The sequence below is a fragment of the Strix uralensis genome, chromosome 20 (assembly GCF_047716275.1).
Source record: "Strix uralensis isolate ZFMK-TIS-50842 chromosome 20, bStrUra1, whole genome shotgun sequence".
NCBI lineage: Eukaryota > Metazoa > Chordata > Aves > Strigiformes > Strigidae > Strix > Strix uralensis.
The window spans coordinates 13,004,916-13,030,444 of NC_133991.1; the positions used below are offsets into that span (position 1 = coordinate 13,004,916).

Sequence of the window (25,529 nt, forward strand, 5' to 3'; positions counted from 1 at the left end):
ATCATAAAAATCACTGAGACGTACAGAGTGAATTTTTCAAATTAGTATTAAGCTAACCAACCCTATAAAAAAATTAATCAAAGAAAAACAAATGCAAAACATCTATTGAGTAGCATTAGCTTAGTTTCAATTAGGAAGACGCTTCAGAATATTGCCAGCAGTATAAGTACTCATAAAACAGCAGAGAAATGGACTGTTTTTTCGATCCTATGTGTGATTTTAGGTATCTTGGCAATTCAGTGTTGAACTTAAAACATCTTATACAGTTATCTTACCTAAGGTGCCAAAATTATTTGTCCTCCTTGAAGTGTTCAATAACAGACTCTGCAAGAAAGAAAAAAATCACTAGTGAACTTACTATTAAAAATTCATAGCTGAGTTCTGTAACCTGACTCATTATGCCTTTGCTGGACCTGCTTTTAATAGTATGAATACAGATTCCAAAAGTGGTATTTGTGCAAAATGAGATGGTAAAATTTTCTGCATAGGAAAGTAATAATCAAACTGCCAAAATAAGAATGAAATTGGAAGCCTCTTGAAACCTCTTTAACCACAAAACATCTTGGTTCATGTTTTGACATCAGTCCAGGAAGACACCCAAGTGGCCTGCTGCTGCTCAGAAGGATTCTTACTCTTCTGTCTTAGTGCTTGGCTACACCAGTCCTCCCTTGCAGGTTTCACGGGTTCCCAGCTGGTAAATACAGGAGAGGCCTATGGCTCTGGGCTCTAACTTCTTCAATACACTTACAGCTCACTGCAGCAGAGTGGCAGACCTTACCAGTGCCAGTGAACTAACTGCCTCGCCTGGTTATTCCGCTGTAATGTATTTTCTTGATTCCCTAGTAGGTCACAGGAGAGTGACTAGCACACTGCGCTGGGGGCCAGCTCCACGGGTTCTGCTGCCCTAGGCAAACCAGCAAATCTCCGTCCCTACCAAGTCACATTCTCTCACAGAGCTACGGACTATTTCGCAGCCCTGGGCGATGGCCTGCCCTGCAGATATACCCCTCCTCGTGTCTGGGTGAGCATGTACAATGCTGAAGTCACTTCCTAATAAACACATCTCTCCAGTACGCTGGGCTTTTATTAAGATCTGCTGCTTTGACGTGATCACTTCTGACGAGCTGCGGCCTGTCATTGTTGTGGATTTTGTCCTTTCTAAATATGATCTGTAAAGTCCTAATGCATGAGTGATGATAGCCAGTCTTGCTCTGTTCACTTCTATTTCTGCTGTTCTCTGCTTTACGCTTTGCCTGATGCATGAGGCAGAGAAGCAGGGTCAACTGACAGCGCAAAGCAGCACAGCCCCGCCATGCAAAGTTAGCTTTGCACAATATTAGTAAAACATACGGGGGATGAAGAACTGGCTAAGCGACAGATCTCCAAGATCTGTTTGTTGACAAGGAATCACCAGTGGTTGGACATCCCTCATACAGTTCTATAGCATCAGCATTAGGCTTAATGCTACTCAACACTATTAGCAGTTGCCTCCCTGTAAATATAAAATTATAATTAGTAAAACTTGAGAACGACAAAGATTGCTAGAGCTGTACATAATGACAACAGGGCAAGCAGAGAGAGCATGGTTCGTTTCTGGATAAGCTGGGTCTGAAGTTGTGCTTTAATACACCTGAACGTTACACAAACAACTTGAAGTGCAGGTTATAACCACAGAACAGGGACCCATAACATAGAAGGAATAGTTCTGAAAAAAAGCACTCGATAATCACACTGAACAAACAACTGAACAGCAGCTCCCAGTGAGTGCAAAAAAATAGTTGATAGAGTGATCCCTAAATGTATAAATAAGGGAATTATGAATAAAAAGAAAAAAGTAACTATCTCCAAAGTGAAATAGAGCTCCATTTTATTTTGCACATCCACATTAAAAAAAAAAAAAAAAGATATGGGCTGCCAGTACTGTAGCAATTCGTCCAGACCTCAACCTGCTACTGCAAGTTCATTGTAAAGGACAAAAAGGGAAGAGCTTCACACAGCTGAACTGTCCTGGCAATCAGCACACAGCCCAGGACCTGCAAGGCACACATGTGCTAGTCCAACACGAGTCATCTGACTTAATGCGGAGTTTCCTGGGTCAGGTTTTAATACCACGTTACACCGAGTCAATCTGTATAATCCGGTTGTCCTTCTGAAAACATAGCAAGGTGTGGAACAAAGAGATCCAAGCACACCTCGTAGTTTAGCATGCTCAGCACATAAGAAATCCATATTTTCAGGCTCTGAGAAGCACAGTTTTCTTACAAAACACAATCTACTTTTGATCTCTATTTGCACTCTCTTTAGGATCTCTTTACTGCTGATATGGCGTAAAGCAATTTTAAGGCAACTGGAAATCAGACCTATAATGTGTTTTTCTTAGGGTCCGAGTAAAAGCTTAAAAGATTTGTATGGTAAGGGAAAACTGAATATAGACGTAAATCAACATGTTTATAAAGAGGCACAAGAGCTCTGGGGTTTGGCCATAAAAAGACATCAAATTCTTGTCATGATGAAGACCACTTATATAAATCATCCAAAGCCACAGGGCAAATGTTTTACCTTACACTCTTGTTTGGTATCACAAAGCAGAGACATGCAATACATCAAAGACTGCAAGTAAAACATTGAGACTTTTGCAATCTAACACCAGTGAGGAAACATGCTGCCCACACTGAGGCCAGATTACCCTGTTCTGGATAATTAATAAGCATGCTCAGACTAATTAGAGTAATATTCTTTGGGGCATGCTCACTAAATGTCAAGTTCAGGCAGCAATGGGAGGATAGGAATCTCCCTGGTTTAGGTGCAATTCAAACTTCTTAAGTCTCTTCTGACAATGACTTCTCCTGGCTTAAAGAAAATTCTGAAAGGCACAGTCTCAGAAGAACTTTTATCTTCCCAGCTGTAAACTGCTCAGTTCAACTGCTGTCAACAGGAATTTTGTTCTCAGCGGCCAAATCTGTAAGTATTTACCTTTGAGATCACATCTGAATATGAATTGAGTTATCTCTTGGTGCCAGCAGCTTTAAAACAAGACTGCCTGTTCAGTCCTTCCTTTACTGCAAACATTGGATTTTGAAATGTTCCAGTGCTTAGTTCCAGTTTAGCAGTCATGGCTCTCCCTACTAACCACCCTAACTAGATAGTTAGTAGAACAACTTTCTGGCTGGGTTTATATCACCTTCTAATACTTTTTCAATCATCAGATTTTTGAAAAACTTCCAACTGGGCACAATACAAACTACCACAAATTTTGTTAAAGGACAGATAACCAGTTGGCAGCATAAGGTATAAAAGTCTTTTGAAGGGCACAAACATGCTGCCTTCAATTAATGAAAACATTAATTCTATGACCTACGGATCATATAAGCATGGGAAGAATAGAAAGTCTTACATAAGATTTTGTCATGGTTCCTAACTCAATTCAAGAAAGACTGAAACTGGTTAAAGTTTATCTTATCTTTATGCTTTAAGATAGGCTCATTTTGTTCATGCAACTTTATCTTTTTTTTAAAAAAACCGCAAGAGGGTAAAAGCACATAATTCAAACAAGCAGCTATCACTTAGTGCAGAAATGGCCCTACTTAAGAAAGTAAAAGTACAGAAATTCAATAGATGGATAAAGTCATGGGAAAGTAAAGAGTCAAAATTTAAAAAAGCAAAAGAAGTCACTGTGACCCACACAATTGATTAAAGATTAATAAAAAATTGCTGATTTTTTTTTGAAAACAAGAATGCCTAATGTGTCCCTCAACATTCCTTTAGATCACATCCAACCTACAAGGGAATAAAACCTGCAGTGTAACAGGGCTTTCCAGTATGACCTCTCACTTTACCCATCCACTGCAGCACATCCCCTCCAGTCCTAACTATACACACATAATCCCCAGACTAATGACGACGGTGCTTGTATAATGCAGCTACAGTTCGCCCTGTAATTGTCCTTCCCAGTTTACATCATCCTTTACAGCAGCATCAAGAACAACTTGCTGTCTCCTTATTTCAAATCCACACCCGCTGAAAGTTGGCATCTTCCAATCCCTTACTCTCAATCCCAGTAACAATCTGAGCCAAAACCTTCCCGGCATAAACCCTGCCTGTGGTGGGTATACCATGGATGAATTTGGCCCACTACATCTTGAGCAAAACACATGCCTGTTCATGGGAGAAATGTTTATAAGCAACAGCATTACAGAACATTTAAGTCTAGGAGTCGTTAGCCTCTTAAGGGGGATTTTAACTTGTACAGTTCCCTAATCAGGGATTGTTACCATACCAACAGCTAATCATGTGGGCAGATGCCCGCCATATCTTAGGAACATTTCTGAGGTCTTAAAGCCACATCTCAAGTTTCTCCAAAAACTTTACTGCACTCTCCATGGCCTAGCCTAGCTCAAAGACAAACTGTTTTATAAGAAAAACAAAGGAAAAGTCTGGCTAGCAACAAGCTTATCACAAAGAAAGAGTTCCAAGTCCAACACCTGTTTTTTGAGAAAGGATACTTATCCCTGGAAAACCTCTGCTGGCTGCAGTGGGGTGCCACAAGAGAGAGCTCCTCACAAAGCCGGCGGTCATGGGAGACTTGTACCTTCTCCACGCTTGGGATGGTGAAAGAGCTATATGCCCCCCGCCATTCCTTCAGGGACCATTCTCCTCTACGAATTACAAGATACTGATATTTTAGAAAGTTCTAAGATATTGTTTTGAGATGAGAAGAAAAATATTGAAAAAACTCCATCATCCAGTCCCTGGCTCCAGAGAGGGCTACTTAACAACCGATTCCAGTGCTTCATGATTGGACCCAATTAAAAAGAGCAAAGTAACTAAAACTACAGCTGACAAAGTGATGGCAGATGTTACCTAGTGTAATATATCTAAATTGGAGGCCTACACATTGCTTGAGCACAGGACTAAATGCATTCTTGCCTGTGTTAGCTCAGTCCTTGTTGTTTCTCTCCTATTCTGATTTAATATAGACTTCCAAAAGGAAAACAGAAGCTGTATGCTGGAAGAGGACAGGTTTGTAAATTCTAAATACCTTCGAAAGTCTACTGATAGATCAGACTTCTAACAACACCAACAGGCTAGAACAGCTCCACTGACTTTCACAAACCTGCAGTCATTTATAGTTCAGGATCTGACATCCTGGGAGCAGGATTCTCCCAGCAGTGCTAAAAGGGCATCAGCACACCCTGTGTGAAAGAAGGCTCTTTGTCACCTATTTTGATGGCAAAGTCATGGACATGATTTAGATGAGAATAGAAAACATATGTTGAGAACTTCATGTTAGTAATACAACTTCCCTCATCCTCCTCCATCATCACCTAGATTTAAATTAACATCAGTTAAAGTAGTAAGATGAAAAAGCAAATATTTTTGAAAAAATTCTTACAAATTTGATAACTGCAGAGGTAACTACAATTTAAAGTCACTGTTGTCTATTGCTAAGATAACCATCTCATGATTAGTAAGTAACACTATAATAGTGTTATACATTATATTATTAGCAGCATTGTATTGCACCTTTTCAAAACAAAAGGTAATCTTATTTCTTTCTAAGCTGATACCATCTGAACCTCGGATCAGAATGTCAGCAGCAAACTCACTTTCACTTTGTCCCAGAACCTTGTAAGCAATTTTCAAGCAAGACAGTTTTATCCATCTTCTGCAGTGTCCCAGAAAATTCATCCATTGTTAAATAATCCTTACCATATACAGAACTCACAGAACTCCAATCAAGTATAAATGCAAACCAAATCTTTAGCCGTATTTTCCCAAAAAAGACACAAAGAAATTAAATAATATTTTTAATCTTCCATGTAACACATCAATAGCAGAACCAAAAATGTGGATATCCTGTTGACCAGGTAAAAAAAAAAAGACAAAACCAAGACTCTTACAAACCAGGACATGATTTCTTCAAATTTTCACTTCCCCCCCAGCTTTTGGATATTTTTGTCACTGACCCAAAATGATATACAAGAACACTGTACAGAACTCTGCAGGACATTTGTTTTCAGAGGCACAGAGCTTGCTTTTAACTGATTGTACACAACACACTAACTATCCTGAGTAACTAATTTATAGCTCTGGCTGAGATGAAATTAGGGGGAAAAAGAAGTTTATGTTTTATTGTCCATAGAGTGAAGTTCAAGCCAAAACTCAATCTGAGTGTCCAGCTCAAAGCTCTTGCTATAATGATTAAAACAAACACGCTGCACTTTGTGGAAAGCAGAAGTTGGATCTCAGTTTTAGCCCTTGGTGCCAAAGGTAAAAGCCTACTTTTACCCTTGGCAAAGGCAGAGTTCTTAGCGTCCCAGCGCAGAGACCCACTGCGCTACAGCGAGGCACCGCGAGTCAAACGTCCCACCGCGCTCTGCCTAGACCACGCGCACACGAGCAGCCCCTTGGATCTCCAAGAGGGAAAGTATCTGAGAAAAGAAACGGTGCTCCAGAAAATTAAGCAGCTTATGCGAAGTCACACAACAGGTCAATAGCAGAGCTGGGAACAGAAACCATATCTTCCAATTTTCAAACTGCCCCTTGTACAAGGAATCATGCTATTGATTGTGTCTTACACAGCGATTCACAACAGCATCCCTCACTCAAAAAGCAATCCTCTGAATCTCTGGAACCTATGTCTTAGTTCTGTTTGACGTATGTCAGCTAAACCAGGTTCCATATCCTCTATATATCTGAATTTTTATTAACGATCACTCTATCTTTCTAGTTTTGACTGAATGGCTCTGAGGTGATTAAAATATTCCCTTTTTTCTCAAGTACTTGGATGTTGATACAGAATGCCACAGTATTCTTTTCCCTTTGCAGCAGACAGCACGTTTATCAACACCCATCCGAGCGAATCAATGTGGCAGGATAGTTCTTCTGACTGGCAAAAGCACTTGATAGAAATGGAGCTGCCTTGGGTTTCAACCATGATTCAGATTTGTTTACATTTTGTAAAACCTCAGAAAAAGGGGGATAAAAGCTTTGGTTCAATTGAAGTCATGTTGTTAACCTCCAGTGCTAATAATTAACTCAATTATGCTGAATTAATTTGATTTAATTATTGGTGATGGCACAAAGACAGAGGCCCAGAGAAAGTTTGAGAGACAGGAGGAACAGAAGTCTTAACAATACAAAATACCCCATAAATAGCATCTTTTTTTGCCAGAATGAGTCAAAGGCACAAAATGAGTTCATTACAGTCATCTGGCTTCACTCAACCCTCCAAATTACCCCAATACCCAGACAAATAACTGTGAAATCCAGCAAGTGAACTAGAATTAAAACATGCCCTGATGAATCTGACACAGCACTCAGCACAAGTGTCTTTCCCCATCCTATTATCTAAACAATACAGATTTAATAATATATTTAAGGGATCCACAATGCTTTTCCTTTAACTGGAGACATTAATTAAGAACATTTTCTTGTTGTAGTGTTGTCAGTTGGGGGTTTTTTGATGAACAATCTGGAGAATGCTTATGGAGTCTTTTAATTTGATCTGCAGTTTTTATCTAGTATTTTCAGACTTATTCAGTTCAAAACAAACAAACTGCAACTATAAAAACAAACATCTATCTTTCTCCTTCCCCGTTTAGTATTTCTGTGATTTGCTTTGAAAAAGTAAAACAGAAATGCATTCTTTGCTGTGAAAATACACATTTTACTGAGGCATTTTTTAATTCTCATGTACTAAAAAAGTCAGATGTGATTGTCTTAAGTCTTGGGAAGTGGATTAAACTGAAAATGAAAAATAATAAATTCCATGCAAATTAATGCTTTAAATATCACCAGAATCTCTACAGGACTCTCTCACCTCCTCCCTTCACTCCTGGCAGAAACACACCTAGAGTCTGTTACACTTCCATTTACAGTCTAGTCAGATGCCACAGACAGGAATGCATTTACCAAACAAACAAACAAAAAAAATCACAAAAGACAGAATACCAAATATCACAGCCAAGTCAGAGACACAAACTCTTACTGCTCAGGCTGGAAGCTGGCAGCACTATGCCTCCCGCGCCCCTTGAGCGCACAGACTACCATACACTGCAGTTTCACGCACCAAGCCCGAGGTAAATCTTGCATTGCCTTGTTTCCATCAGCTTCATTGTGTGTGTGGATTTAGCACCATGGGTTGTTATTTTTCCTGTTGTAAAGAATTTAAAAAATCAAGAGTTTAGATTACAGCATCACTATATCTAATATTTTACAGTCCTGGAGGACTGGTAATATCTAACCATGAAGAGATGGGTGCCTTTGCCTGTCTACCTTCAGTCTGAAATACTACTTCACTTACTTTTGTCGTAATGCTGTAAATACACAAGCTTCTAAGCTTCTACTGCATTTTTATTATCCTTGGTGACAAGAGTAAAAATATTGCCTCTAACATCACCAATTACTTCTGAGGAGAGAATCCAAATGCTTAGCTGTAAGAAATGAATAGTATTTTTCTAATTTGATAAGTAGGTGCTGCTAGCACGCCTACAGATCACATCTCCATCAAGAGGTCTGATGATTCTCAAACACAGCTGATCTTTCAGAACTCAGCTTAATTGCCATCAGGCTCTGATCAGACTCATCATTTCAAAGCAAGTTGTATTACATGCATAATTTATGCATTTGATTTCAATAGATCATTTTCTGCCCAGTTCTGAGAGGGCAGAAAGTGTTTTCCATGGGGAAGCTGCTAAAATCTTCTGAAGAACCAAACTGACTTTCATAGAATCACAGACTTGTTTGGATGGGAAGGGACCTTGAAGATCATCCAGTTCCACCCCCCTGCCCCAGGTAGGGACTCCTTCCACTAGCCCAGGTTGCCCAAAGCCCCGTCCAACCTGGCCTTGAACCCTTCCAGGGAGGGGGCAGCCACAGCTTCTCTGGGCAACCTGTGCCAGACCCTCAAGAACAATTTTTTAAAAATACTATTTATGAAGAGACACTACATTTTTAAGTAAATGATGGACTGCTTGAAGTCTCCTACATTTATTTGGACAGCTACTGCAAATTTTCTCTATGCCTATTTACCACAATCTATTTAGTTTTAGCTTAGTGAGCTGAGAGTTATTGCTGGAAGTAGTTAAAAGAGATAAACTGAAATAGTGTATATTGCCATAAATGAATTTATGTCCAACATAAGAATCTGGAATACTGGTATTGTATCTGTATTGGAGCTCAGTTTGGAGGAGGACTTCATTTTTCTACCACAGTTTCTCCAGGCAAATGCCACCGGAGGCAACATTAAAGTCACTAGTCTGAATTCTTGGCTGGTGTAAATCAGCTGGTGTAAATTTCTATTAATTTCTGTTACACCACAAAAAACTTATGTTTGCTGGCAACTTGAACAACTAGGCTTGAGTTTTATGATCATAGCAGAGTTTCTCCAAAATTACACAGGAGTAACCGAGTTGTTCAAGGCATCTGCCTGTTATAGATGGACAACACCACTCCTGCAGTACAAGAGCCTTTTAAGGGTTAATTCATGTTTAAAGATATTTTGAGTATAAGTACCGTATATTAACACTCTGAAGGCCTCCTAAGATACTTGAATTTAATACACTATACAAAGCACTTCAAGAAATAATCATTTTTTCATATATTTCCACAGTGGTTGAAGTACATTTTGCTAGATGTGATTCACAAATTTTGCATGTCTCCTCCCAGTTTTTTTCCTTCAACTTCTTCCTGCTTAATTAGGTCCTCTTTCCCTTTAACTTTACTACTATTTGTTTGATTACCCCACTAGAAAAAAAACCAACCAAAATCTCATCTAGTAAGGTACAACTCTACAAAACGCATGCAAAAATAACAGAGAACAAACCACTTGATTTCTGCTTATGCAGCTTACACAGAAAACACTTAGAATTCTGCAGGTTAACCCAGGAGCCAGAAGAAATACCTCCAACATTAGCACATTCAACCATCATGCAAACAGGCACAAAGAATTGAGTAAATAAAGCTGAGCCATTTTGTACCATACCGGTGTTAGGGTTGGGAATTTGGGAGTGTTTTAAGGGAAAAAAAAACACTAAGAACAATCCCTACATCAAGGCAGCATATAGTAACAGGTAAGTCAATAAGAATAAAGCTGTGTGGTATTTAGGACAATCCCTGTAAGTGACTGGGTTAAGCTGAGCCATTCAAGTTGGCAAAGACCATTCATTAAAATTTTTTTTCAATCCAAGTCAGTCAAGTTGGGAAGCAATCAACAAGTTCAGCTTTGGGAGCTGAAGGGGAGATAATCACAAAGGAAAGGGCAGGTGGCACGCCCCGCAACAAGCTGGAGGGAAGCACGACTAGTGACTTCTCTAGCCAGCACAGAAGGAACAAGAGGAGATATATGTGGTCTAACATATTCTAAAACCACTTCACACCAATTTGACAATGCAAAGGGTGTTTGCATAAATGAAGTTCATCAGCTTTTCCCTGACACCAGCCCACGCCTCCATCCAGAACTCCCTCTTCTCACACCCCCAGCCCTGCTTTTCATTTCTGTCGTCACAGACTTGATTTTCCCTTTCATGGATTTTTGCTTGAAAAAGCATCACTGCCTCAATTGTCTATTTTCAGCCTATATTTAAGAAAACCCTTTGGTTCCATTTGTAGCCACATCCTGTCTCAGCCTCCCCCTCTTTTTGTTCCTAAATATAAGGCTGATGCAATTTGATGTGACATGACAAAATAGCACATTTGCATCGGCAGAAACTTTCTCTCAACAGCAGTAATTAAAGGGAGTAGATGAGACATTGCTGAAATTGGTGTTTATTTAGCCTGGAAATAAAAGGCTTAAAGAGGACTTGAGAGGGATGTTCAAGTGTGTCACGAACATGAAATTCATCGATGAGTGCCTTCTTTTACATGGCTCCTTACTGCAAAAGCAAATGGTCTTTCAAATAATGTAATCAATTTAAAGAGATTAGAAGGAAATAAACCAGAGATTTCCATAGACCATATTCCTAACCAGTGAAAATAATTGAATGTCTGTCTTTGGGTACCAAGACACTTGTGGTAACACGTAAAACAAAGTCATTGGATCTCTAACTTCAGAGTACAGGCTCTCTCAAATTGAGTAGAAGAGAACTGAGATCTCATTGACTACAGTGAAAAATAGGTGCTTAAATATCTTAATTTTTGAGCTGCATCAGCAGCAGATAGGTACTCACCTTCTACAACACAGATCTTTGTTAATTGGCAGAGACAGGAATTCAGAAATGGCAGCCCAGGGCTCTGAATGCTATGACTTCAACAGGATTCATACGGCAGATTAACACACACATATCTCCAAAACTTATGAAATCATTTACTGTGATTGGTTTTGCCGAATGGATACACTGCAAATACATGACAGGATCAGATGGTGTCAGCTTCCTGCACTGGAGTCCATTACGGATGGCAGCAATGGAAGGCAGTGGTGGGAGGGTGAGCAATGTTTGGAAGTTGAGGGGTTTATCTTGATTTTTAGAAACTAAACTTAGTTTACTTAATCCATGTGAAGAATTCACAGAAAGGTCTGATGGATGTTCCATGGGCCACAAGATTTAGCAGACATAATATGCTTTTCAAGTGAAACTTCCTGCTCAGGAGAATCTTCCTTCTCTTCTTGCTCACATGAGCCTATTCTTTAAAATCCATCTGTGACTGGCACTACCACTCTGCTTAAAACTGGCAGACCACATTTTGAGCAGGCTCGTTTCCATCCTAACACAGATGGCATCCAGAATAGGGCAGGCCAGAAAAAAATCGGTTTGCATATTATGCTTCAGTTTTTATGGGTCAGATTACCATTCAAAGCCATCAAAATGGCAACCCATATGTGATGTGTCTACCATTGGAACTAAAGTGATACACCATCATAATCTTAACACTGTTAGTTAGAAAAAAATTGATTAACCATTAATTATCCTCTGATATTTAAAAGTAAAAAGATATTTTCCTTTCCAACAAAATTTTGACAATTCAAGAAAATAGCTTTGGTGAACCAAAAAGGAAAAGACATTATCACATCTTCATCCTGAACAACTGTATGGCAAGGCTCTCTTGGCAGAAGGCAGTTTAGCATCTATGCCAAATATTCACTTAATAAGTGAGCCAGGTGCAGATGTTGGCTGTGTAATTTGTTCTAACTTCTTTGTTCTACAAGCCAGAAAATTGTTCCCACAGCTTTGCAGAAAAAAAATGGGAGTATGAAGAGCTCTTTCCATGTTTTCCTTGGTGCAAGAATATCACCTGTTTTAAAGACACTCTCACAGAAATAAGAAATGTGTCATTAGCAACATGCATAACTTAATTACAGAATCAGCGCCATGCGCTAAGGATACTAAAGGGATGCTGAAACAAGGTCAAAACCATGGCATTCTGTTTCCTAGCCACATTCTGCCTCCCTGCAGCAACCTACCAGATAGATTTGCTGGATTCCACACACTATGGGGGGTATTATTCCAGATGCTCCAGAAGCCCTGCTTCTACATTTACAGGCTTTAAAAGCAGGCAAGTCTGCTCCTGTGACAAGTCTATTAAACAGTAAAAACGTATTTTAAGTCTCCTGCTATGTTATCATGGCACCTGAAACTCAACTGTTACTCTAAGTAACAGCCAGGGCAACCACTCTGTGTCATTACCAATGGGAAAATTTTTCATTCAGAAGTTTTATCATTCCTCCAACTTCTGTACATGATATTCTGGTTAAGATCCTATACTGATACTTCAGGTGTTTATTCTCAACCACACATAAGACACACAGCAACAGCAGATTCCCTCCACCATGCTGAGATTACTAGTCTAGTAGTCCTGATAGAAATATGAAAATATTGCTTCCGTTGGTATCTTTTCTGGCAATTTGCAGTTAGTGTTCTACTACTGCATTTTTTCAGCATGGCTGGAATGGAGACACAGGTGTTCCTGAATACAAAATGCTGTTTAGAAATATCTCCTGCATCATGTACAGTCATATAACAAATCTGCACCAAGTCCATTTCTACCACTTCTTTGTGATTTGTCATTTTCCCCTTTCTTCCCTACATGAGGCAAATAGGCTCCTAACGATTTTCATAAAACAAACAAAAAATCACTTACAGCATTCAGAGCAAAGGAACTTTAATTATCTTCACAGATTAGTTCTGTCAAAGTCCAACAGTAAGCAAGAGACCTGCAGAGAAGAATCAATTTTCATTATCTGTTTCTCCTCAACTTGCTACTGAAAGTACCATCAATAAAGAAGTGCAGAGAAGCCCATCTACAGCACAATTTATCTGTATGTAAGCTTTCACTTTTGTCTAACTAGTTACATTAAACATGAATTCATGGCCTTGATACGAATAGGTTATTGCTTTCGGTAATCTACTCAGAAAACACTTTTTAATAAATGTACACTACAAAAAGATATAAGTAGAGAGAAATTCCAAAGCACTCATGGAACTGAACCTTCAATATTTCCTGTTAAGAGCTTCTGAAGGCAAGAAAGCATTTAACTACTTTAAAGAGCCATAGTTTCTAGTATTCAGAACTCTGCACAATGACATAATAATTTCACAGAGTTTTACATATTTGTCAGAGAGCAGAACATTGCTTTGGAAAAGCATTTATCAACATTAGGACAGCCTGGTAGCTCCTCAGTACAATTTAAGAAGTATTAGGCCTGGATGGTTATTTGGCTTCCCATTCCCACTGCCAGAGTGCTGCAATCTCATCTCAAAACACTCAGGTACTCTTCTGCAGGAAGAAGCAAAGGAAATATCGTCTTGCACAATACCCGACATGCAGTACCGACCTTCACTTTCAAAAATCATCTCCAAGAAGGCTGCAGAAAACTAGGAATTACTTCCATGAGAGTTAGTATTTTAACTGAAAACAATGCACAACCAAAGTAAAATATTTTTACATCTCTAACAGATAAACATCTGAGAATCTTCCCTTTTACAGTATTCTTTTCAGATATTTTAACAGCATGTCACACACTGCTTCACAGTTACACCTTGGTGTAGTTTCTGGATGACTCATTTGTCCCCTAACAGGAGAACTCAGGCTTCTGTTTTCCACCTGTCTAATCTTTTGGTGATCTGCATAAGCTTACCCCCCCTTTCATTGTTTTGCCCTGACAAAAAACTGCTTTTGACCCATGAGACAATTGAGTCCATACAAGAAAATCCTGCTTTATCGAATACTTGATTGTACAGCGAGTAATAAAGTCAACACCAATTCCTTCATTTAGAACTCAATCATAAGTTTGTTGAAGTCAAGAAAATTGATTGCTCTGACTATGCAAAGACATCTGGATCAGGTCTTAGATCATCTGGTACTTCACAGAAACTTTCAAAAACCACTTGAAACAGAAATCCTGGAAGATAACAATGACAGAAGAAAGTGAACTGATCTAATATGCCTCCCTTTGAATGATGCAAGTCTTTGAAAAATCTAAGGCAAAATTCTGAACTACATTCACAAACATAGGGATCAAAGATAACTGTCATCATGGCTGAATTTTTTTTCCCCCCAAGTATTAATAGTATCATGACTTGGCGACACACAATGGTTGACAACAGCTTGGGATGTTCAATTTTTGAAATCTAATTTAGGCAGTCATAATTGCCCTCTGAAGGCACATAATTACATTGGGAACATGGGTTCCAAGAATTAAGCATTCAAAAAAATCACACTTTGGTTACGTGCATAGGAGATGCTTTGTTTGCAGCTAAGGCCTACATATCCTTTCTTGTAAGACATCTGAGGCAAAGCCTCTGTCATCCATTCACACAATTAACACTGCTGCCCAGATTCTCGATCTGCATCTTGAGCATCCAGTGCTCTTCTCTTTGGATTCAGTATCATTCTACTATTGTTCATTTCTGCTATAAAGTGTTTTCCTAATCCATTACTTCATCTATGTTAGTCTTCTCTTTGCATTCAGAAGCAGAATCAACTGACCTTCTCACTTTTTGATTCCGCAGTATGCACTGGTCAGCTTTTATTGAGAGAAACATTTCCATAATAATCCAACAAGACTTCTCCCTCATTTGTTTGCAATGAAAGAGTTAATATCTGTGACCCAAATATGGAGACCCATTTTAAACTTGCTGAAAATTGCTTTTTAATCCTAGCTCTCGAGGATTTCCTTTGAAACCATCTGCCATGCACGCTGGGTACTCTTTTCCTGTATATATGCAGGATTACTATAATATGGATTCTTTTGTGTAACTTAATACATTTCAGCATATTAAAAAATTAGTTGAAATTTCCATTCTTTTTTGATTTCAGCTGTATACCAGAAAAAAGACTGTAAAAGTCAAAATCAGTGATAAATTCCTAGCAAAACCAACACCCATATTTATCTTATTTACACTGCAATTCTAATATATTAGTCAGTCTAACACTGGATAGGATTTAAGCAAATAGTTAGGAGTCATTTAACTAATATAACTTATGCACATGCTTAAAATTAAGCTCAAGCATTTTCCTGGATAGGAATGGATTTAAGCGTGTGCTTTCCCAACTAGACATAGTTTGAAGACTGGAAGACACAATTAACATCATGATAATTAGAGAGCAGAAGAGATTTCAAAATATTATTTTAAATCTATTGTTCAGCTTTTTCTATTTTCTTGCTATGAACCTTTATGCAGTTGTATTTTTATAGTACAAATACTGAGAAGCAAGTCACATTCATAAACTGAATCTTTAATTGGCACACGCAACCTTATATATTTTAGCAATCATCCAAAACATAAAATATATTGCTTCCTATCCCAATAATCACAGACTGTTTGAAACAGAAAACATTCAGCAAGATAGATTTATAATCAATTTATTGGATAAACCTATAAAACTATCAAAATCCCAACACAATTGTTGAGCATTTTCAATTGCGCAATACTTTCAAAAATTGGCGATTTGCCTGCAAACATTCTGAGAACAGAAAATAAGGGACATTGTTTGCATAGTTTTAATCACGTAAGGTGACACATTTCGGAAGACAGACAGGCCATAGGCTGTGAACTTCTTTGTTTCACAGAACCACACTTGAGAGCAAGATAGCTGTGCAGGGGCTTCACACTCACAGCCCTCAGAGTCCTCGTTCACGTTATTCCGCTTCACCTAATATCTAATAAAAGTGAAGGGCAATACCAAATCTCACAGCAAGACATTCCCCTCCTAACCCAAGATAGAATCCCACACCCTTTGATGCTTTTCCCTGGGAAGGAGCAGTGTTAGATACGATTAATATACAGGACAGATCTACACATGCAGATGTTGGAAGAATGTGCAGAGAGGAAAAAACCAAGCAAATCATTTTGTTTCAGCAATAACAGATGTTGAAGCATCATCCTGCAGACATGTTACTTTTAATACAAAACTGCTCATAAAGTGAGTGAGGGGGTGAGGACAGAATCAATGCCCAATTACCCAGTTATTTCAGTGTTTCCATTTTAATGAGCTTCCTGTATGATTTTGTCCTTTTAATTCTCCTTCTCTAATAATCATATCAAATTAGTTTTGTCTTAAACATCAGTGAAAAGAAATTCAGCTGTCTTAAAAAAAATCCCTAAGACTGCTGGTAGCAGAATCTTAAAAATGACATGTTATTCTCTCATTTACTTCTGTCTAAACCGAGAGCAATTCACCAGATCCTATGACACTACTTGGGATTAGACCTGAGTAACTGAAAACAGCTTCATGTCCTGATACATCTGCTTATATGGCGAATGGATAGTAAAAGACTGTAACAGTGCTATGGCATTTGCAGATATAGCAGTGCTGAAAAAACAACCAAATGCATAATAAATAGATTAAAACCACCTTTCTCTGGCTAAGGCAGGGATTAACTGAAGCCTGGTCTGCATTCCAGCTGGGAAGTAACCTGCTTTCCTGCTAGATTGCATTTGCCACTCACATTATCAATATAGTTTCTTTCCACTGTCTTAAACTTGGCCAGTGATGTTGAGAAGCTGGAGAGACACCAGGGCTGTAAGCGGGGCCAGTGCTGTGGCTAGAGTATAAAATGCTGTTGGTACATGCTTAGCTCTCACTAGGTCTGACTCTTCACACATAGCACAAAAAACAACCCCCCAAAAAAACAGAAATAAATTAATGCAGAAATAAATTTCATGTAGTGAAATACGTGGGCAAGGCTTGCAGGCAAAGGCAGCAGAAGCACAGCATGTGAAGGCCAAGCACTTCACCAACATCCAAGTCCTCTTGCTGAACAATATGAACCTAAGCATGTCCAGCTACTCACCAGAAGCAATTCAGAAAAGCTTACACGAGACAGATGTCAAGATTTTCATGCTGTATAGATCATCTAGGATCTGCTGAGCAGCACAGCATCACACTGCAAAAGTAAGGCTTAGTGCATGTTGGAACAAGAGACACATCCCCTCTTCATCATACACGCTGGTATATAAGGCTGCAACAGTGGCTTCTGAATTGCGACTGGCACCTCAGATAGTTTCTCTTTAGACTGCACCTCCTTTTTAATGCCAGACTGCTACTATGTCACCCCAGAGTCTCATTTACAGAATATTTACATCCCACTTTCCTTTACAGTGAATTAAACTGAATATCATGAAGACCATAGGGCAAAAAAAAAGTTACCAGCAGCCTTTAGGATGCCTGGAATTCAGCCTCATACATTTCAGAGAGTGCCACCACAGTGGCAGCAGGCACACATACACCGATAGACACAAGAGATTTATGCAACAGCTACAAGCGACTGTTGTACTTTGAGAGCCCTGCATCTCTGGGATGACATATTCTCCATCAGAAGTATCTTCGGAATAAATTTGCTTAGCTGTGTATAACATGGCCCCTCATTAGTACTATGTGAAATCCAAAGGCAATTAACATCCCAAAAGGAGCTGTCTAAAGCTACCCCATATTTCCTCATGCACATGTGTAAATCTGCAGGTTTTCAACAGCTGCCAGGTAAAAGATTTATTTAAAAAAAAACCCAAAAATCCTCACCAAAAAAGACAAACCCCCAACAGCCATAACTGTTTGCAAAACAGCTTTCTTACAACTGACTGGTCCACCAATACCACAGAAAATACTGATGTGTAACTAATTGATACAAGTCTCCTGAGGGAGCATTGCTGCTGGTTATCTTGATATGAGAAAAGTCCAGAAGCATAAATTGGATGGACAGCTGAAAAGCTTTAGTTCTCCTAGTAGGAAAGGAATTGATCTAGTAAAGAAAGCCCTTAAAGGGACATTATCATGTCAAAAAGCAGGAAAAACATTAATGGTCTTAGAACTGGGAAAAAATTTTTTGTTTCTATCAGTAATGCTAATTATTTCCACCAATTATTTCCACCTTCACACAAAAGGTGAAAAATTGGTGTAAAATTTTTAATATTTCTCCTAGTTAAACTTATGATATGAATATAGTTATGAAACTGTTTGCTATAAAAGTCCATGTTCTTCAATTAATGATTTCATTTTTGCATCTGGTACATTTACTTACCAATTCCCCTTCCACTGAGTCCAAGAAAAAAGTATTCAGATATTCACAGGCCCATGGAAGATTCTCTTCATGTTTCTGGCAAAATGTTGTATCAGACTTTTCCTGATCAATTTTCCTGCCTGCTCCTATACAAACTACTCAATTCCATAAGGAAGACAGGTATCCATTCATTACAATCATTCTTTGATGATCAGAATAGCAACCTTTACCGTGTACGTTACACACGAGGCGTGCATTTTTTGCTCCCAAGTGCACAAAACACAAGATTTATTTTCTTCAAAGACTTCTGATTTCAAGTAAAGGATTATGTGAAGCAACAGCATAACTAACAAATTCCCAAAATGTACCTCACATGGAGTATTGCTTTGCCTGCATGATTTATGTAGAACAAGTTAAAGTTTCTTGGACTTCAGAAAGAGAGCACTGCAATATATTCCGAGAAAAGACAACAGACGTTATAGCCAAAACAGCTCATGCTCTACCTGCTACTATGTTCTGCTGCTAAGACTGAGTTGACAGGGGCTCTCCCGAGGCTATCAGGAAATCAAACACCTGGAGCTAGCTGATCATTCAGGTGGAAAACTATCAGCAAGAGCTCTTAAACCAACAAAATTCTCCATGTACAACATAATGATTGTTGTCTGTCTAACCGAAGAAACAGACCTTCCAGTCACCTAAACCAGGAATTCCCAAGTTACATGTAAATGAAGATTATTTCCTAACCCTTTATCTTTCTTAGCTAGTAGGTTTGAATCAAGACAGCAAGTTAATTGCATGACATGTAAACTTGATGCTGAATTAAGCAAATGTGCTTACCCAACATAAAACTGAGGGGTATAAATTTTGTGATTACTGTCAGAGATTTGTCCTGACTGATAAACCTCCTGATCTTTACCTCTGTGCCTGACATTACACTCACCATAATTAAGACCATCATAAACAACTAATTGTCCACATGGTCACACTGTGCGAATTAAGTAATCCATGAATATCAGAGGTATGTGGCAGAAAAAGTGAATCAAAAGCACCTAGGAGCAACAGGAGTCCAAAGAATGTATCCAAACTATGATAGACTGCACAGGGCCAGAACCACATAGGTTTTATCATCACACACTGACAGTTTCCTTGAGGGGTTTGCCTATACAAAGCATTTCACATTACACCAGCTGAGAATCTCTGCTGCCCACAGAGGCCATGGTTGCCCAGATCCTCAGCTAGGGCAATTTAGAGCAACTCTACTCAACTTCTGGCTTGGTATTATTTTTAGCTAGTTTTCACTCCAGAAACAGTGGATGACACAGAAGAACAAGGTCACTAAACATGTGACATGTTTAAACAAGCAGCAAATGACGACGCAACTCTTGGAAAACATATAAATGTACTGTCACACAGAGATTAAAATCACGCAGTGTTTTTTGCCTGGAGAAATCAGGTTTTGTTATTTTGTTAACAATGCTATGAAAAAAACACAGTAAAGGTAAAAAGCTTTTGGCTCTACATTTATTGTTGATTATCTCAGATTAGTTATTTGAAATTCCGCTGAACAGATCTTTTAATAACACCATAATATTTAATGTAAATTAATATCTCTACCTATTAAATACTTTCTTGCAACAGATATGAGCCCAAAGCATCAAAAGGTACATAACCTATGGTAAAAATAATCAATGTAAGTTAATAACTTGGGCAGGTGGCTCACCAGCTCTGACAGGTAGCATTAGTACAAACACCCACTGAACAATCTGACAAAAGTTAAATAAATTTGAAAGAAGCCATGCCAACTTACACGAACTAAGCGGATTTGGCTTCACACAGTCCAGTTCAAATAAACATTACCAAAGTCTACTATCAGATATATGGATATAATTCTGGAGTCAATACGAAATTTGTTTTTCATGTCTGTGACGACCTAATAAAGCACAGGCTTTGTGTTGCACTAATTCTAAGAAATCTTCTATGTAAACTTAAGTTTAACTCGCTTTACATTATCCCAGTCTACCAAGATCACACTCTGAACACAATGCTGGAGTGAAACGTCAAGAACCAGGCTGCAAGTTTGTTGTTTCTTACTAGTTTCGAGATGTCTTGGTTCTGTACATATTCCTATCTTGACTAGTTGTGTATGACAAAGAAATACAGTAATATTGTTAAGACCACAGGGAATAATCACTACTCTGTACCTCACAAAAAAATTGTTTTAGTTGCATTCTCAAAATTGCCCTGCTGTAATGGGTAGGGGTGCTCATGCAAAGACCACAATTTAAAAATTACTGTTTAAGTGTTTCCATAACACATTGTTCCTTTTTGATACTAAATGCACATGGTCTATTACAACACTAGAGGAACTCTGACGTGGTGAAGGATTTATGAGCTATTATGCCAGACAAAATTAGTCATTACATGAAAAAGCACTAAAAAGCTCTCCAAACTGGAAATAAAGGGCAGGGGGGCGGGGGGAGAGCAATCAAAATCAGGTTGGACTTTGTGCTATCATTATAACGCTAGAGCAAACAAAACTAACTGGCATTTACAGATAGATCATCACTTGCAAGAACTTCACAACCCAAAGACTTAATCTCCTACCCAGGACTTCACTGAATCCTACCTGCAGAACACTGGGTCAGAATACAGCTCGTCTGACAGAGCAAACTGTTGGAAGCACTTTGCTTCAGTGTAATTGAATGCAGGACAAGAAATAATCATGACCATTAGCCATGATGCTGCAAACAAAACTCCTAGCAAGAGGCATACCATCGGAGAAACACGCAATCAATTCAGATCAACTCAATTGCTTCGTTCAATTTGCTGTCGCTGGAATCAATGACAGAACAACCAGCTAACTGTGGGACGGCAGAGCAGGAAGTCAGGTGTCTGAAAGATGGTGTTCCCAAAAATACCACCACAGCAACAGCATTTTCTATTCTGATTAAATCTACAATCCAGAAAATTCAACATAAGTACCAGTGTCTTAGCCTCCTTCCTCCCTCCTCCAACACTAAGAAGATATATCAGAAACTGCTTGGATGTTATTGTACCTATTTTAATTTGGAGGAAAATTAAACAATCTGCTTGTCTCCCCACTCCAAAAAAACATTATTTAGGGAACCTGCTCACACAAAAACAAGTGGCTTGTGGTGGGGTTTTCAATTCTCCACCTTCTAGGGAAGATAACATGCTGTGGAGCTATTTTAAGAACATCTCATTCACAAAGGTCTCCAATTCAGTCTTCAGAGACACGGATGATTTTCTTGCTGCTTCAACATCTTTACTGGCATGACATTTGCTTCAGAGGGAGTTCATTTGCTGTTCCAACATCAAAATGGAGCAAGAGCAGCTGCCAGGAGAGGGATAAAAGGAAACACTGGTGACAAAGAGCAGCAGGGTCATTTCTGGTGCAAAGAAATGTAGAACAGAGAGAACTGCAGAACTGTCGCTTTCTCCAAAAAACCGCAGGGGATAAAGACCTCCCCTCTACCTCCTGCAACCGGTGTTTAGCAGCAAGAAGGAAAATAAGACAGAAAGAACTAAACAATCAGGCTGAGGTCTTTAAATGGCAAATTATTATAAACCAAGTTTAAGCACCTGAGCACTCCCACTTAAAGACAAGCTCACGCTTACACTCTGCAGAGAGCAAATAATTCAGTAACTCCTTCAGAAAATTCAAAAGAAATCACTTTTGGCTAGAAAGCACTACAGGGTATGAGTTCAGTGTTTGGAGGCCATAGTCTGTAGGACGAATTCAAGCCCCAGTGCTAATCATGATCTTCACATTTGTACATACAGCCTACTGAAACTCAGGGCAAAGCTGTCAGCTGCCGACCACAAAAACCGCCCTGCAAGAGCTACACACGGGGCTGACAGGCCAGTGAAGCAACCTAAGTGCCTGTAGAGTCTGATCTCCAGCATCGGAGATATGCAGTCTCCTAGATGACACCATCTGTCATTTACACCAGTTGTCCCCTACCCCATCGCTCAGTCAGATCTGTGCAGCTCTACTGAAGTACCTACCATTCCATCATTTTAATTGCTTTTCAAAGAAGCAGCCAAGTTCCCACACTGCTGCTTTAAAGACAAAGATGAGGCTTATCTTGGTCAACATGTCTTTTTGGCGGATTAACAAGCTCATGCCAGGTCATCCACTTGGTTTGAGTACATGATTTCCCACCCCCCCCATCTTCTTATAAACGCCTTGCCCAGAGCAGGACAGGGATTTGTCCTTCATTCAACAAGACGAGCAGAACCCTGCCCTCCTCTTTGACGAGGGCACATCCTTGCAAACTTTAAGACACAAACCTTTAACAACCAAAGTTCAAACAAAATATTCTTTCCCCCTGCTCCTCACTGCATCTTAATGGATTAATTTATTCTTTTCCAGTTTTGCAGATAGAAGGTTTTGAAGATGAAAACTCTGGAAAATTATTCTTTGCAAAGAAAAGGACTAATATACACCAACAGAATTTTAATCCCATGATACTTTGTATATATTCATGTTTATTCTGTTGTATGTTAGGATCACAGTTTATTTAGAGAATGATATTTATCTGACTAACCAAACCCCCTCAAATTCACAGGCATTAGCACCACATTTATGACACCTTAAGGGCTTCAGCATTAGGATTTATGAATAAAATATTACCATGGTGTTACAGAACGCTGAGGACTATCTGCAGAGTTGTATATCAAGGTATGTGTGGGCTTGTCAAACACCCACATGATAAATTATCAATAGGGCAGCTCAGAGCACCCCTTTTGGGGATCAGAGACAAATCCGTGCAAGCATTTTATTATGCTTTGTTCCATTTAATGTTACTTCTTCTGCATTAAAGGGTCACAAAACCCTCTACATGCGTAATTGCTGAAGGACATTTATGCACAATGCTCAGCCATGAAATCAAAAGCTTATTCTAATAGTCAGAGTCCTGTTTTCACAGCTAGTTCTTGTGGTAGAACAAAAAACCCCACAAAGCCTATGTCTGGAACTGGACCATAACATTTTATACTGTGCAGTATGATACAATCTTTTGGGGAGATTTTTAAGGTTAAAACACTGCTGAGGAGCATCAGAGAAATAGAACTGTCTGATTATAAATTGTCTTCCATCCCTTGCCCTTATGCAGAGTGCTGTCAAAAAGATTATACCCCTGCAAAGCAAGTGGCAAATCCAAGAGGAAAATAAATCTCTCGAGTCAGAAAAGACTAAACTTGATACAGTAGATTTTTGAAAAGGGACAAGTCTGCGCCCTGTGTTTCTAATGCACAGTATTTACTTTTATATGTAGTTTTTAAATGAGTTTAACAGAGTGCCTGACAAATCTAGATGTACTAGCATTCAGCGTTTGATACTCAAACAGCAGACTGGCTACTGCTTTACAGCACTCTTACTGTGAATAAAATACCAAGAGACAGATGCATGTCCCCATGAATAACTGTCTTCACCAGTAAGAGATTAGAATTGATCTGTCATGTTTCATCAGCAGTAGTCACCAATCGCATATCTCCATGCATCACTGGGGATGACAAATTAGTTGCAATCAAACTGGGCTTTGGCAGGATCTAGAGCAGTGTCTCTACCTGCCCAGTTCAAATTACTATGGTTAGATTTTGCCAACTCACTCATCAAGCAGCTCAAGCTCATTGAACCACTCACAAAACACTCTTGCTCAAAGTTATATGAGCCAGCTCTGTAATGAGCTCCCCCTCAGCAGACTTATGCTTCCTATACAGAGGCATTAAATAACAAGGAAGCACTGACTGACGATAGCACACGATTAATTCATTCTGCAGCCCTGTTCTAGGTAGGAGTGATTCATATAACTAATAGCTAACACTTTCAAGTAACAGACCTGGACTGAGCAAACAAAGAGTCTATTAGAAGTTAAGCACTTTGTCTGCAAGTTTCTTGTTTCCTTAACATTCTTTTAAAAGGTTTTTCCCTTAAACATACCTCCGTATGAATCAACAGCACTTGCCGCCCTTAACTTGCAGAGCATGAAGTGCCTAAAAAGCAGCTGAACAGTCTTAAGCACAGCATGACACAGGCCAGAGACATCAATTAAAAGTGGTTATAAACCCAGCGTAGAAGGAAGATATACTTGTTAGGGCGGGTCGTTCAGCACTGACACCCGACGTAACTCCATATGGACGCGTAAGATAAGCGTACCGCTTCAGCTGCCATCTCACCAGTCTCTCACCTCATTGAAAAGAGCTGGTTCGACTTCAAAGAGCAAGTAAAAGATGGATAATATGGTTGTAGCATTTAGTCAAACTAAAGTGGGTCCCAGCTTTTACTTACACTGAAATTGGAAAGCATGCTTTGTAGAGGCCCAGTCAAGAGCTGTCAGGAAAACTGGTGACAATGCCCAGACTCCAACCCAGTACACTTTTGCCCTCACTGATGAAAATTCATTTATGTGACAGTGTCTACTGACACTTTGAGAGTATTTCTAAGACAAGACACTTATTTACTCATGTACAGCCAAAAATGAAATCACCATGATGTGATTCACTAAAGCTAATAGAAAAGGTTGTATGACACATCAGTAGGAAGTCAGTAACTTTAGACAAAGGTCTGTAGGGGGAAACGCTTAAGCTGGATGTAGAGTTCTGGTTCAGGCAACTAACCCTGCTCACCAAATAGTGGCCCTGGGAGTTGCCCCAGATCACTCAGTGGCAACACGTAAACGAGCAGTCAGGCTGAAGGCTGAGCTGATGGAACTGGTTACTGGTTTCTTTGAGATTTACTGAAGATAACCTCTATCCAAAAACTGGATATTGTTGGTGTTTGATGATCATCAAAGAAAAAGGGCATCAATAAACAATATAAAACTTTTTCAAAAGCTTACCTGTGGTACTACTTTTTAGAAGTCTGTTTTTCATAAAAATGCATGCAATATTCATGATCTCATAATGCGTCATGTGATACTTGCAATGGAAAGCTGCAGATATGCAACATCCTCAACTACAGCAAAGATGCTGAGTCCAACCCCCATTGTGTTGATCCTTCCTTAAAGTAATAAGGATAAAAACCAGCATGAGCTTCAGCTGGAACTTCCCTCAGGTTAATTGGCAACTG

The 25,529-nt window shown here is 39.1% G+C and overlaps 1 protein-coding gene across 25 annotated transcripts in view; it reads right to left on the reverse strand.

Annotated features, from left to right (window-relative positions):
* The window catches only part of LYRM9 (LYR motif containing 9), a 51,629-nt gene that overhangs the window by 23,140 nt on the left and 2,960 nt on the right, over positions 1–25,529 (reverse strand). For 6 of the 25 annotated variants that reach the window (XM_074890194.1, XM_074890183.1, XM_074890182.1 and 3 more), the window contains one exon: positions 276–324. The exons of 1 other annotated variant lie outside the window; for it this stretch is intronic. The gene's annotated coding sequence lies outside the window, so the exon portion shown is untranslated. Of the gene's footprint in view, positions 1–275; positions 325–7,990; positions 8,156–11,168; positions 12,248–13,077; positions 13,151–21,571; positions 21,792–24,401; positions 24,720–25,529 lie in introns of those variants that run through there. 18 more of the 25 variants (XM_074890187.1, XM_074890179.1, XM_074890178.1 and 15 more) reach the window with 14 other exon arrangements.